The 15239-nt window shown below is 43.3% G+C and overlaps 1 protein-coding gene across 3 annotated transcripts in view; it reads left to right on the forward strand.

Annotated features, from left to right (window-relative positions):
* Nucleotides 1–947: 947 nt before the first annotated feature.
* Nucleotides 948–15239, forward strand: part of huwe1 (HECT, UBA and WWE domain containing E3 ubiquitin protein ligase 1) — a 172644-nt gene continuing 158352 nt past the window's right edge. For 2 of the 3 annotated variants that reach the window (XM_073028614.1, XM_073028618.1), the window contains exon 1: nucleotides 948–1324. The gene's annotated coding sequence lies outside the window, so the exon portion shown is untranslated. The remainder of the gene's footprint in view (nucleotides 1325–15239) is intronic. The other variant, XM_073028617.1, reaches the window with a different exon arrangement.

The raw sequence follows: 15239 nt of genomic DNA on the forward strand, positions 1-15239 counted from the left end.
ATCTTTTATTAATCCTATTCATGGTGACATATAAGTGATTAATACATTTGCCTAGAACTGTTGAACTCAGCCACTATTTCTGGCAGCTCATTCCAAATACTATTTGCATGAAGAAGTTAGCTAATATGAGGGGATCAGAATTTTAAGGTGATTGGAGGAAAGTCTGCGGGGAAATGTCAGAAGTAAGCTCCTGGTATGGTGTACTGTATGGTACACAGTATGGTGGTTACAGGGGTCGTGATAGAGGCAGGTACATTAGTGATATTAAAAGACTTTAAAATAAGAATAATGACGATAGAAAAACAGAGACAGTGAGGTCTGATTTATCTTGGAGTAGGTTAAAAAGTTGGCACAACGTAATGAGGTTCTACATTTGTATATCTGTACCTGGGCTCTTTGCCGGCACTGCCTGTCGTCATCACGCATGCGCAACGGTTCCATCGCGAGGTGGATGGGGCGGGGTTAGCGGCCTTCACAGCAGGTGCTGTACCTCAATCCCACCGACAGGGCGGCAGCATAGCTGGAGGTCAGAGCCTTCTCACCTATCAGGCAGCGGCATTGGTCCCGCCTACCTTCGCACGGACGGGGTGGCAACGTTCGCATGCGCCTTCCGACCTCAGAGTGCGGTGGCCGATCGCGGGCAAGTGCCTGCCGCCTTCCCATCCGCCAGAGCAGCAGCATTGTAGACATGTTTCTAACCAATCAGATGGCAGCATTGGAGACTGCTAACTACGGATAGGGCTTCAGCGTTTTGGGCCCCTCTCGCATCTTCACCAATCAGGCGGTGGTGTTACAGCCGCATCTCGACTTCCTACCAATCAGACGGTGGCACCTTGTCACCAATCAGGTGACAGTGTCGCAGCCACTTCTTGTCCAATCACACAGCGGCATTGGTTGCGCTGATTCACCAATCAGGTGAGGGCGCATTGGAGGCTTCTTTCCCTCTCTCCTCAACAGACTGAGCACTGAGAATGCTTTCTCGCTAAGCTGACGGCAGCATCGCAGGTGTTTATCCCTTCCCACCGCCAGGGCGGCAGCATTGGGGACGCCTTCCCACCGCCAGGGCGGCAGCGTCGTGGGCGCCTTCCTACCGCCAGGGCGGCAGCATTGTAGGCGCATTCCCACTGCCAGGGCGGCAGCTTCGCTGGGACTTTCCCACCGCCTCTCCAAGCCACTAGAGCGGCAGCATCCAGGGCGACCTACTCCCCGCCAGCCCCGCCCCCCACTTCCCTCTGAGCCCCGGCTCCGCGCGCCCGGTGTTGGAGCGAGCCCGAGGCTGCTGTCATCCGGGCACTGCGGCGGGAACATGGCCGACGTTGTTCAGGTGAGAGGCTCTCGCTCTCTTTTCCTCCCAACTCCCTCCACCTTCCCCTACACCACATTCCCTCCCCCAGAGAAGATAAAGTAATAATCTTTTATTCACGAAAATCCGGCCGGAAGGTTAAGTCGGCGATTTTATTTGGTTAAAGTGAGGTAAAGATGACCTCCCCTCCCCCTCCAACATTAACGCCGTTTTATTGAACCCCCCGCTCCCCAACCTCAGCTTTCTCCTAAGCTGAACTCATAGGGTGATAAAGTTGTGTGGGGCAGGTTGATCCATCTGTCTCTCTCAATTTATCCCCCCTCCTCCTATGAGAGAGGCCCTTGACCGCCATTTTATTTTCTCTGCCTCTGTGTGTAGTGAGGTTGGGGGGGGGGGGGGTTAAAAGTTGCGAATTGTGGTCAAAATCTGTCTTTTCCTTTCTCTCAGAGGCCCGGGAACAGTTCCCCTTTTCAACAGATGGTTAATGGAAATCTAATTTGGATTAAAAAAAACATTTTCCTCTCCGTGCTTTTAACACGTTTCCTCCTCCTCGTCGGTAATTTAATATTTTCTTGAAGCTGCAAGACGGGGGTTGCTCCTGTAAGTGTGTGTGAGAGAAGGGTGGTTGGTGACTGCAAGTGAAGCCTGAGGCCTTGTGCTGGGCCTGACTAAGCACCAAGGAGCTGACACACACACACATACACCAACCCGGCCTCTTCCTCCACATTGCGCGGCTCGCCACTCATTTCAATATCTTCCCTTGGAATGGAGGTTTCTGCATTAATTTTATAATCTTAGAGCTGTTGAATAATTATTTCGTCCTAATAGATATTTTAGTTGGGGCAGGTGGAATTTCCTTTTTCTTCAATAGTAAGCAATTGTATATATATTTTATCCGAATGGCGCAAGGCACAACGGGCTTTCAGCAGGTGATATATTCACGTTTGGTTGTGAGAAAGAGGGAATTGCATCCGAGAGCGAAAATAGATTTTTTTTAAAAAAAGAAAAGATGTAGTCTAATGTTTGAAGCTTTCGCTCTTAAAAAGAAAGCATCCAGATAATTTTCTTCCCACAAGTAACCAGGGTATTTGATCTTGGCTGAATTACTGAGATGGAATTTTGAAGAGCTTGTTCAGGGTAATTTGCTTTTCTAATTCTGTTGATTTTGGGAGATGTTTCTGCAGAAGGCTGATTTGTCATGTCGAGTTGCTGGGGATTCTTTTGCCATGATTTTAAAAGGAAAACAATTTTGCTGATGTATGCCTGTGTGAGAATGCAAAAGTGCTTGATTTTAAATGTTTGGCATTAGTATTTTCTTTAATGTAAGTTGTCCATGTGAGTTTAGAAATATTTAAGATTCTTTGTTTTTAGGACTCTGATGAGCACGTGTTGATTTAAGATCCCTGCTCCCCATAGTGTCATAATTGACTTAAAATGTTTGCTTTTGGGTGTTCTAAATCGACTGGTCATAGAGCATTACAGTACAGACACATGCTGTTTGGCCAATCTAGTGACTGCTGAACTATTATTCTCCCTAGTCCCATTGACCAACAGTTGCACTTTAGCTCTCCATATCCCTCCCATTCATGCTGCTATCGAAATTTCTCTTAAATGTTTGAAATCAAACCTGTAACTGCCACTTCCTGCAGCATGTTCCACACACTCTCCCCACTCTGAGTGGAAAAAGTTCCCCCTCATGTTCCCCTTAACAGTTTGCCTTTTACCCTTAACCCCATGCCCTCCAGATTTAGTCTCACCCTACCTTGGAGGAAAATGCCTGCTTGCATTTACCCCATCTATACCCCTCATAATGTTGTATGCCTGTTGATAACAGGGCTTTTATTTGTAGATTTAGGTGAATGTGTTTTGTGTAAATGTGGAATGGTTTTCAAAGATAATTATAATTTGTAACTAGCACATAGGTCTGGAGTTTTATAGCTTTATGAATGTTTACCAATGTAACTGTGCCCAAGTAATAACAGTGAATTTGTATACAGCTTTTTGGTACTGCCCTAAGCTTTCTGTCTGCCACCCTGACACTTCAAAATGGGGTTTTTCAATTTGGGTGCAGTTTAAAGGGGGGGGGGTCAAACCTATTTTGAAGCATGTTAACATTTATGTCTTTTTCTCTATGCTTGATTGTTCTTAGCTGGCACATTGCATTCCTCGTAAACTAAGTTTATCAAAGCCCTTGCACTTAAACTCTCCGGTTTCAACTGACCCACCACTTCATTGGTTAGTAAACTGCCTGGATTACATTTCCGGAGATGCCTCAGTTATTAAAATTCACAATGTGATGCTTTGAGCCCCACAAGGCCTTATGTTCTCTGTCATCCTGCGGAATCTGTTCTCTTTCTGATGTACATTCCCTGTTGTCTGAAACGCCTTCAGCAAATTTAATCCGAACCTTCGCAATTCTCTGAATCTTTCTCCTCTCTTTCAAAGTCTCCCTTTTTAATCTTTCCCAGTTCCTCCCGAGATGGCTCATTGTTGGACATTGAATGAGCTCGTGAAGTAAGCTTTGTGGAACGCACTGTCAAAAAGAAATTTGTGTTGGTGCTGCTTGAATCATTTGTTCTAATTTTTGTGCTTGCAACTTTAACTTTAAGACCTTGGAGCAGTATTAGGCCATTCAACCCATCGTCTGCTCCACTATTCCATCACAGTTGACTTATCCCTCTCAAGCCCATTCTTCTGCCTTCTCCCATAACCTTTGATGCCCTCACTAATCAACAATCTATCAACCTCTGCTTTAAGTACAGCGGTGTGATTCACCACCCTCTTGTGAAATAATTTCCTTCTCTTCTGTGTTCTAAAGGGCCATCCTTCTGTTCTGAGGCTGTGCCGTCCGGTCCTAGAATCCTCCACTGTAGGAAACATCCTCTCACATCCACTATATGTTTCAATGAGATCCCACATTTGACAAAATTTTGCCAGTTCAGGCCAGAACTCATTTCATTCTCGGGATCATTTTTGTAAACCTTCTCTGGGCCTTCTCCAATGCCAGCACATTCTTTGTTGGATAAGAGCCCAAAATTGTTGACAATAGAAATCAGAATCTGGTTTGTTATCACTGACATATGATGTGAAATTTGTTGTCTTATGGCAACAGTGCATTGCAAAGACCTAAAATCTATGAATTACCAAAAAAAAAAGGAACAAGGTAGTATTCATGGACTGTTCAGAATTCTGATGGTGGAGTGGAAGGATCTGTTCCAAAATTGTGTTTGAATCTTCAGACTCCTGTATCTCCACCCCGATGGTAGTAATGAGAAGAGGGCATTTTCTTGGTGAGTGTTCTCAGTGATGCTTGTGTAATAGTGATCTCATGATACACGTTCCCCTTTTTCAGCTCACAAGTGGATGCAGGAGATCACTATTGTCAAGGTTAACAGAATCTGAGTTCTGATAAAAGTGTAATGAGAAGAACACGAGGATTTAAGCTGCACGTGACAGTGATACATGTTTTCTGAATGAGTATTTTTAATTGTATATTTCACTAAGTTGTATTTCAAAACTCTGCACCTATCTACAGGAAAGATGTAAAAGTGCAGAAAAAATTTACAAGGATGTTGCAAGTACTGGAGGACCTGAGTTATAAGAAAAGTTTGTTAGCACTTCATTCCTTGGAATGTCAGAGATTGAGGGGAGATTTGATAGAGGTATCCAAAGGGTATAGATAGGGTAACTGCGAGCAGGCTTTTTCCGCTGAGGTTTGGTGGGGCTATAGAGGTTATAGGTTAAGAGTGAAAAATGAGATGTTTAAGGGGAACATGAGGGGAAACTTCTTCACTCAGAGGTTCATGAGTGTGGAATAAGCTTCCAGCACAAGTGGTGCATGTGAGCTCAATATCAAAGTTTGGGTAGTTTCATGGATGGTAGGGGTATGGAGGGCTATGGTCTTGGTGCAGGTCGGTGGCACTGGGCAGAATAAGTGGTTCAATCGACATGGTCTGGGTGGGCCAGAGGTTCTATTCCTGTGCTGTGCTTTTCTATGACTAAGTGCATCAGAATCTGATGTTTGGTTTAGATTTGTACTCTTTTAATTTAGAGATACAATGGGTAAACTGGCCCTTCCGACACAAAGCTTATAACGCTCGTGTGACCCAATACTTAACCTGCTGGCTCAAACATCTTTGGAACTTGGGAGGGAACTGGAGTGCCCAGAGGAAACTCGCACATTCACAGGGAACAGGTACAAACTCCTTACAGACAGTGGTGGGAATTGGACCCAGGTTGGTGGCATTGTGCTGACCGCTACGCTACTGTGACTAAAGAATCTTAAATTTATGCATGATTGGGGTTGATGTGACATGCACAATTACTGACTTTGACAGTGAGCTGTGGAGAAGCACCTCGTGCCTGGCATTCTTGCCTGATTAGAACTGTGCTGTGTGAGCACATTGGGTGATTGTGTATCAGAATCAGGTTTATCATCACTGGCAATTTGTTATTTTATGGTAATAGTACAGTGCAATATACAAAAGATCTACATATTGAAATAAGAATTATCTGTATATGTAATTAAATAGGTAGTGCAAAAATGAGCAAAAAAAGTGAGGTAGTATTCATGGGGTGTTATTGTCTGTTGAGAAATCCGATGGTGGAAGGGAAGTGGGAGTACTTGCTGTTTCACATAGCCCAAGAGACGATCATTCAGCTCTGCCCTTCCGCTGCCTTGTTAATCAATTTGTTTGCACAGGACATACTGCACTGTACAGGCCCTTCGGCCTATCATGTTGTTTCAACCCTATAACTTCAGAATTAGTATAACCCTCCCCTCTATTTTTCTATCATTCATGTGCCTATCTAAGAGTCTCTTAAATGCCCTAAATGTATCTTCAACCACCACTCTTGGCAGGACATTCCATGCACTTGCTGCTCATCTGTGCCGTCTCTCTCTCTTCCTCCCCCCCCCCCCACCTCCAATCACCTTAAAATTATGCCGACTTACACAGTAGTCATTTCTGTCCTGGGGGAAAGCTTTCTGGCTGTTGTACACCTGTCATGTTTGCCTTTGGTCCTCCTTCACTCTAAAGAGAAAAGACCTAGCTCGCTTAGTCTGATCCTCACCAAGATGTGCTGTGTAATCCAGGCAGCACGATAGTGTAGTGGTCTGCACAACACTTTACAGTCCCAGCCACCCGGGTTCAATTCCCTTTGCTGACTGTAAGGAGCTTGTACATTCTCCCTGTGACCGCCTGAGTCTCCTCCGGGTGCTCTGGTTTCCTCCGACAGGTTGGTAGATTAGTTACTTCCTGTTACGCTGCTCATGTTTCGGTCAGCAATGGGAAGATCCTCCATCTCTGATGTTTAGGGCTTCCTTCGTCATGTCAGTACGTTCCTCTCGGTTCTCACTGCAGTCAGTTATGCAAGTCCCAGGTGGAGTCTCAGGGATGCTATTGCGCTCAGATGTAGAAGGATTTTTCATTGCTTTTTCAATTCTGTTTTACCAGTCAGGTTTGTTAGCCCTGAGCTGAATACCCAAACTTGGAGGATTGGTGGTCTGGCCTCTACCCTTTGACCTGTTTGGAATGGGTGACCCTACGAACAGTCAAAGCATAAAGCCCTGACTCCAGAAACATAGCTCTCCGAGTCACTGAGGCAAGCCAGCCTCCAAATCGTACATCAAGGTTGTGGTCCTCTTGGAGGTGGCAGGTTAATTGGTCATTGTAAATTGTCTGGTGATTAGCCTAGAACTAAATCTGGGGATTGGTGGGTGGCATGGCTCGAAAGGCCTATTCTGTGCTGTATCTCAAAAAAAAGCATCCTGATAAATCTCCTCTGCACCCTCCTTCTATAATAACAGCCGCCTCATAGAACAGTACAGGCCCCTCTGCTCATAGTGTTGTGCCAATTTCCTAACCTATTTTGTGGTCAATCCAACTCTTCCCTCTATTTTACTATAATTGATGTGCTTATCTGCAAGTCTTTTAAATATCCTTTAAGTATCTGCCTCTAGTAGTCTGTTCCAGGTACTCACCACTGCATGAAACCTAATTCTGACATCTCCCCTAAACTTTCCTCCAAGCACCTTAAATGGATATCCCTTTGTAATAGCTGTTTATGCCTGGCTGTCCGCTCTTCTCTATGCCTCTTATCATCTTGCTTCTCATCCGTGTGCAGAACAATACATTCTTGCTTCCGCCCTGTTCAAAGCTCTCTAAATTTTATTTGTATATGGTTGGAATATCACCCTATCAGCTGGTACCTGCAGCCTTGTACCATTCACTCCCTACTCTACCCAAAAGGCTGACAGTTCCTTCCCACTCCCACAGATACTGCTCCACCCACTGAGCTCAAGGTTCTGTACTCTCCTCATTCACCCCACCTTATCAAAGACATTTCCTTTGTCTTCTTTGACCCCCCTCCCATCTCCCAACTCTCTGCGAGTTACGTTTTCTTAAACACATTTAACACTGTCTGGTAAAGGGCCATAATTTGAACTATTGACCCTATTTCTCTTTAGAGAACCTGGCCATTTCCTGTTTGTTTTTCAGATTGGCAGCACCCAGAATTGTTTTTCTATTTGATCATCGAATTTTGAAAACCAGTTCATCAGCATATTTGAAAATGATTTGCCTGTGACAGTGCTGAAGCTTGTTTAAAAATCTAATGAGTATGTCCCATTTGTTCCTCTGGTAACACTTTTAACCAGGCCTTTAATTTTGCAACCAACCAGAGTTCTTGTCAGTGTCCTAAATCTCACTAAACCCTACTTAGTCATCAACACAAGAGAATCTGCAGATCAATCAATCTCTCTCTCTCTCTCACTCACACTCTTTCTCTCGCTCACACTCCTCCCCTTCCCCCACCCCTCAACACTGGAGGGACTCAGCAGGTCAGGCAGTGTCTGAGCAGGAATAAACAGTCGATGTTTCAGGCTAAGACCTTTCATCAGGACTGGAATGGAAAGGGCAAGAAGCCAAATAAGGTGGGGGCGATCTTGGATGGGTTTATGTTACACGGACTCCTGATTGTCTTGAATATAGAATATTACAGTACAGTACAGGCCCTTCGCCCTAGGATGTGCTGACCATCTAGACCTACTGAGATCAATCTAACCCTTCCCTCCCACATAGCTTTCCATTTTTTAATCATCTGCACCTATCTAAGACTTAAAGTTCATAAAACCACAGATTTTATGACATGCAGGAAATTCTGCAGATGCTGGAAGTCTTAGGAACTCACACAAAATGCTGGAGGAGCTCAGCAGATCCAGCAAGGGAAGGGGAATAAATAGTCGACATTTCTGGCTGAAGATCCTTCATCAGGATTGTAAAGGAAGGGGGCAGAAGCTAGAAAAAGAAGGTGAGGGGGGAGGACAAGCTGAAGGTGGAAAGTGTTTTCAACTGAAGGAGCAATCTGTTAGGAGAGGAGAGTTGGACCATAGGAAAAAGGGAAGGAGGAGGGGCACAGAGGGAGGTGGTGAGAAGAAAGGGGAACCAGAATGACTTGGGCTGCACATTTGTCTGTGACAGTTTAATCCTAGCCTAATCTTGGGACAATTTACAGTGACCAATTAACTTACCAACTGTGGGAGGAGACTCAAGCAGTCATGTGGAGAACATACAAACTCCTTACAGACAGTGGCAGAAATTGAGCCAGGGTTGCTTGTACTGCAAAGCGTTGTGATAACCACGGTGCCCGATAAATGTACCCAATAACTTGGCTCTCTGTGGCAATGAATTCCAGAGGGAGAATTCTAAATAAATTCCTCCTCATCTCTGTTCTCCTTGTACTGTTCGATGTGATGAAATGATGTGTATGGTTGGCATGCAAAACAATGTTTTTCACTGTGGCAATAATATATCAATCTCCCAATTTTAATGTACCATTTTGCAGTACTCCAAGGGTCCTAGCCTACTCATTCCCACTGTACTTGCAATTTAGATATCTTTAATTCTGGTTGGTGTCAAACTTCTAGTTCACTGAGCAACGTAGATTACCCAGCAAATGGGAAGGAACTAAATAGGGTTAAACCTGAAAGGTATCTATTCGTGTTTACTCGCTGGGCAGGATACACGTCAGGAGTGTCATTTAAAAAAAATATAAGCACTATTCATGGGTGTGTTATCTTTTGGGGGGGGGGTGTGGAATCGCTATCTTACTACATTTTCTTATAACATATGCCAATTTCAAGTGTTAAACCACGCTTTTTTCCCAGAAACCTCTTCCATAAACCATAAGACAGGAGTAGAGTTAGGCCACTCAGCCCATTAAGTCTGCTCTGCAATTCAGTCATGGCTGATTTATTATCCCCAACATACCATGCTCTTGCCTTTTCTGTGTAATCTTTGATGCCATTAGTAATCAGGAAGCCATCTACCTCCGCTTTAAATATAAAACTCTCCTTCAGATTTCTACTGCCCACCCATGCTAGGAGCAGTTTTCAGCAGCCAGTTTATCAACTCCACTTTGGGATTCAGGAGGCGGTCCTCTCTGCATCATGAGGGCAGGGTTGCTGGAACTTAGAGGGTGGAGCTCTGAGGAATTGCATTGTATGCTAAGCCTATATTGAGAGAATACAGAACACCATTGAAAAAATACAGTATACCTTTCTGATCACTGTCTTGTGGAAAGCTACTGAGAAGCAGCGAAAGAATGCAGTCAGTATACATTAACAGGAAAGAATGTGCACTTACTGTCCACTTTATTAGGTAAGTGTCTACTGAGTATATATTTCTGGTCTTCTGCTGCTGTAGCTCATCCACTTCAAGGTTTTATGTGTTGTGCGTTCAGAGATGTTCTTTACACACTGTTGTAATGCATTGTTACTTGAGTTAATGTTGCCTTCCTGTCAGCTTGAACCAGTCTGGCCATTCTCCCCTGACCTCTCCCATTAACAAGGTGTTTTCACCCACAGAACTGCCACTCACTGAATGTTTTTTGTGTCTATAAACTCTAGAAGCTGTTGAGCGTGAAAATCCCAGGAGATCAGCAGTTTCTGAGATACTCAAACCACCTCATTTGATGCCAACAATCATTCTAAAGTTAGTTGCTTGGATCAGATTTCTCTCCCATTCTGATGTTTGGTCTGAACAACAACAGAATGTCTTGACCATTTCTGCATTCTTTTGTATTGAGCTGCTGCCACATGATTGGCTGATTAGATATTTGCATTAAAGAGTAGGTGCACCGAATAATGGGTCACAGTTCTGATGAGGAAAGGCTGTAAAATTGACAGCAGAGTATGGGTAAGTGAAACGCTTTTACGGAACTAATGATCACTAACTGGGTTTTGATTCCCATCACTGTCTAGCGAGTTTGTACAGTCTTCCTGTGACTGCCAGGGTTTCATCCCACATTCAAAAGACGCATGGTTAGGGTTAGTGAGTTGTGGGGATGCTATTTTGCTGGCAGAACTGTGGTGACATTTTCAGGCTGCTAAGCTAATTCTTGCTGATTTTGATCCAAATGAATCATTTCAGTGTTTAAATGTACATGTGACAAATAAAGCTAATCTTTGAAGGAATTTTTTTGTTTTAATATACGAAAGTCTAAGGAGCAGAAGTGTTACCACTCAGAAGAGAATATCTGTATGCCATCAGTATTAGATAATTACCAAGAAGTATAGCACAAAATTCAGATGAAATCTCCTTACCAAAAGATCACTGTAATTGTGAGTGCTTAAACAAACTGTGTAGATGCCCTTAGTCAGTGTATGGTCAATAAGAGGGAGAAGGCAAAGTAAATCATTCCAGTAGATACAGATATGGATTTGGAAAGATGGGAGCAGATTCCAGTGGGACATATGGAACATAGAACAGGTTGGCATAGTTCAGCATGGTACAGGTCTTTTAACCACCCTTCATCGCCATTTTTCTTTCATCTATGTAAAGTTCTCTTAAATGACCCTAATATATCTACCTCTACCACCACCACCATCACCCCTGATGGGGAGTCCCACTCACATACCACTCTGGATAGAACGCAGGGACAGTTTGTGCCCAGTGGAAGACCAGCCAATAGTGCCATTGTCTGACCTGCTACTCTTAGTCCAAGATTTATTGACTGCTGGATTTATTTTGCAGCATGATATTTAGTGTACTTTTCATTTTTGTTTAAGCAAAGCATTCTGAGCATGCAGGTTTGATTGTTTAGTTTTCAATATGGTTTTAAAAATCCCCCTCATGTAAGTTGTTCTTCCAGCTTGTAGTTTGACATTATCTTGACATCCAGGCAATGCTCCCTTCTCACTGCTGTTATTGGGGAGGAGGGACTGGAGTGTTGTGTCCCACACTACTGGTTCAGGAACAGTTATTAACTTCAACCATCAGACTCCTGAACCAGCGTGAGTAACTTCACTTGCCTCAACACTGATCTGATTCCACAACCTACAGATCCATTTTCAAGGACTGACCGACTTGTGTTCTCAGTATAATTTATTTACTTATTTATTTATTAGCACAGTTTGTCTTTCGCACATTAGTTGTTAGTCTTTGTAGTTTTTCATCAATTCTATTGTGTTTCTTTGTTCCATTGTGAATGCCTGCAAGAGAATGAATTTCAGGGTTGTATATGTGATATATATGTGCATTGTTAATAAATTTATCTGCATTTCATGATGGATTATTCAGAGTCAAATGTGCCAGTGATCTAATTCAAAGTTCAAGGTTAATTTATCAAGAGTATAAATGTGTCACCATATGCAATTCTAAGATTCAGTTTCTTGTGGGAATACTCAATAACTTCATAATAGAACAATAACCATAGAATCAATGAAAGTATGCATCAACCTGGGTGTTCAACTAGTGTGTGAAAGGCAACAAACTGCAAATACAAATGGGGAAAAATAATAAATAAGCAATAAATGTCCTGAACATGAGATGACGAGTCCTTGAAAGTGAGTCCATAGGTTGTGGGAACATTTCAGTAATGGGGCAAGTGAGGTTATGCACTCTTTTCTCCTCTCCCCCCCTGCAAGCCTGCCTCTTTGCAGTTGTTATTGGTAAGGCAAGCAACCTTCCAATGCATAATTGGGAAGCAAATTAGAGGTTTTTCAAACATCCTGCTACAACAAGCCCAGACTGTGCCAAAATACTCCCAACTAATTCTGAGAATAATAGGAAGTTGTGACATGCAGATTTCTCCCTCTCCACCTCCCCCTTGATTGGTTAAATGAACACTGGAGATGCAAGTGTTTTTGGCAGTCAGCAGATTTAGATTTCTTTATTTATCACATATAGTGAACTACATCATTGCGTCAATGACCGACACAACCTAAGGGTGTGCTGGTGGCAGCCTCACATACTGGCACCAACACACCATTCCCACAGAACAATGCACTACAACTAAATAGAATTCTGCAAGCAACACAGAAATTGCTATAGGCAGTGCAAAAGTCTTAGATACGTGTATAAAGCAGGGTGTTTAAGACTTTTGTACTGTATTTGTCAATGTGGAGTGGAGAGCGAGTTTGTAAATCTGGTGGAAGCAAAAGATGTTGTATGGTGAGGGTGGAGTGCTGTGGGAGGGGTGTGGTGGCAGAGAAGGAGTGCCGAGGTGAGAGGGTGGCTCTCTGGTGCTTCCCGCTCCCTCCCCCTTCTCCCAACCATGATTCCCTTCTCCCTGACCCCTAACCACTCTGCCTACAATAGAGACCCATATCAGAATCAAGTTTATCATCATCTGTGTGTCATGAAATTTGTTTTTATTTTGCAGCAGTACAGTGCAATGCATAACGTGGGAAAGTTTTAGGCACCCCAGTACTCTGTGTGTGTGTGTGTGTGTGTGTGTGTGTGTGTGTGTGTGTGTGTGTGTGATAGAGAGAGAGAGAGAGAGAGAACAAAAAGATAACATAATGAGGTAGTGTTCATGGACTGTTAAGAAATCTGACAGAGGGGAAAAATCTGCTCCTTAAATAGTTGAAAAAGGTTTCTGTCTAACCATCTATGCATTGCAAAATTTTATCAACCTCTATCAGGTTTTTGTCAGCCTCTGCCCCTCCAGAGAAAACAACCTTATTATTGCTGGTTTGTGCAATGATGCTAGACAGTGTTGGCTAATAAACACTATCCACAGTGTCACTCATGTTTGTGTGTGGGCTACTGTACTTAGCCTTTTGGATGCTAAACAAACGACAAAGGCGGTTACTCCAATGCACTAGTCCTCAACTGTTCTTGACATATTAATGAAATGCAGTGCAAATTCTCAAAGAAAATTGTGTTAAAGATGAAAGAGATGGATTAGAAAATAGGTTACAAAGGATGGGAGAGGCAGCTTACTTTCTTTCATCTGTTCGCATTCGACACATTTACTCTGGCAATAGAAATTCTAAACATATTTACTGTGTGCCAATCATGGTTTGATATTGAAATCTCCTTTAATTTCCAAAGAGTTGCACTTTCTTTCAAAATATCCACACAGGATCTTCCATGAAATCCAGAAGAGGGCATCAAAGCAGCTGCTGGTGGACTTATTGTTTAACTGAAACTATTTTGTCAACCCTTTACTTTCAAAAGCATCTTTAAAACATACAGTACAAATTTTTGAATTGTATTGGAGGCTCCTTGGAGATTTGTCATTAAGATAAGAAATGAGCCACAAGGGATTTTGGGGCAGGTTGACATGAATAATGTCAGTAGTACTGAGACCATAAAGGGTTAGGTCTGCAGAAGTTGAGAATCAAGCCCAGAGAGGAGGATTTGAAACTGAGCCATAGCTTCATGCTAAGATTAAAGATTAGCTTTACTTGTCGTATGTACATTGAAACATACAATGCAATGTCTGTGTCAGACCAACTCAGAGAGGATTGTGTTGGGGTCAGCTCACAAGTATCACCACGCTTCTGGTGTCCACAAATCACTAACCCTAAGTCATACATCTTTGGCCTGTGGGAGGAAACCGGAAGCCCACCCAAAGGAAGAACATGCCCCAACTCCTTACAAGCAGTGGGAAGGAATCGAACCCCTGATGCAAAGCAGATGCACTAACTGTTATGCAGTTGGTGTTGAGGCCTGGTAAAGGTAGTGGGTGAACTATCGAGTTAATCCATTAGCAGAGGTTTGTGGAGTTTGGAGAGTTGGCAACGGGCCAGCAGAGAACAAATTTATTTAAATACATCACATTGGCGTCCATCATGTGATAATGGAGATGTCCCAACAAAGATGGCTTCCTTTTACAAGAAAGAAATTCTCTATCTCTGCTAATTTCATTGTGTGTGTCTCAGAGCCCTCACTATAAGACATAGATGCAGAATTAGGCCATTTAGCCATTGAGTCTGCTGCACCATTCAATCATGGCTGATCCTTTCCCCCTTCTTGGCCTCATGCCATGGCTTTCTCCCCGTAACCTTTGATGCTGTGATCAATCAAGAGCCTGTTAATCTCTGCCTTAAATACACTCAACAACCTGGCCTTCACAGCTGCCTGTGGTAACAAATTCACTACCCTCTGGATAAAGAAATTTCTCTGTCTCTGTGTTTTAAGGTGATGTCCCTCTATCCTGAGTGGGTCCATGGGAAACTTTTCCACATCTACTCTGTCTAGGCCTTTCAACATTCTAAAGGTTTCAATGCGATCCCCCCTCATCCTCCTAAATTCCAGCGAGTACAGGCCCAGAGCCATCAAGCATTCCACGTATGATAACCCTTTCATTCCCAGAATCATCCTTGCGAACCTCTTCTGAACCCTCTTCAATGTCAGCATATCTTTTCTTAGACGAGAAGCCCAAAACTGTTCATAATATTCAAGGTGAGGTCTCACCAGTGCTTTATAAAGCTGAAACTTCACATTCCTGCTCTTGTGTTCCAGACCTCTTGAAATGAATGCTAACATTGCATTTGTCTTTCACCACTGATTCAACTGCAAACCAACTTTTAGGGTGTTCTGCAGAAGGACTTCCAAGTCCCTTTACATCTCAGATTTTTGGATTTTCTCCCTGTTGTATTTCATTTATCGCTTTCTTGCCCACTCTCCCGATCTGTAACTACTTC

Source organism: Hemitrygon akajei, chromosome 24 (assembly GCF_048418815.1).
Source record: "Hemitrygon akajei chromosome 24, sHemAka1.3, whole genome shotgun sequence".
Taxonomy (NCBI): Eukaryota; Metazoa; Chordata; class Chondrichthyes; order Myliobatiformes; family Dasyatidae; genus Hemitrygon; species Hemitrygon akajei.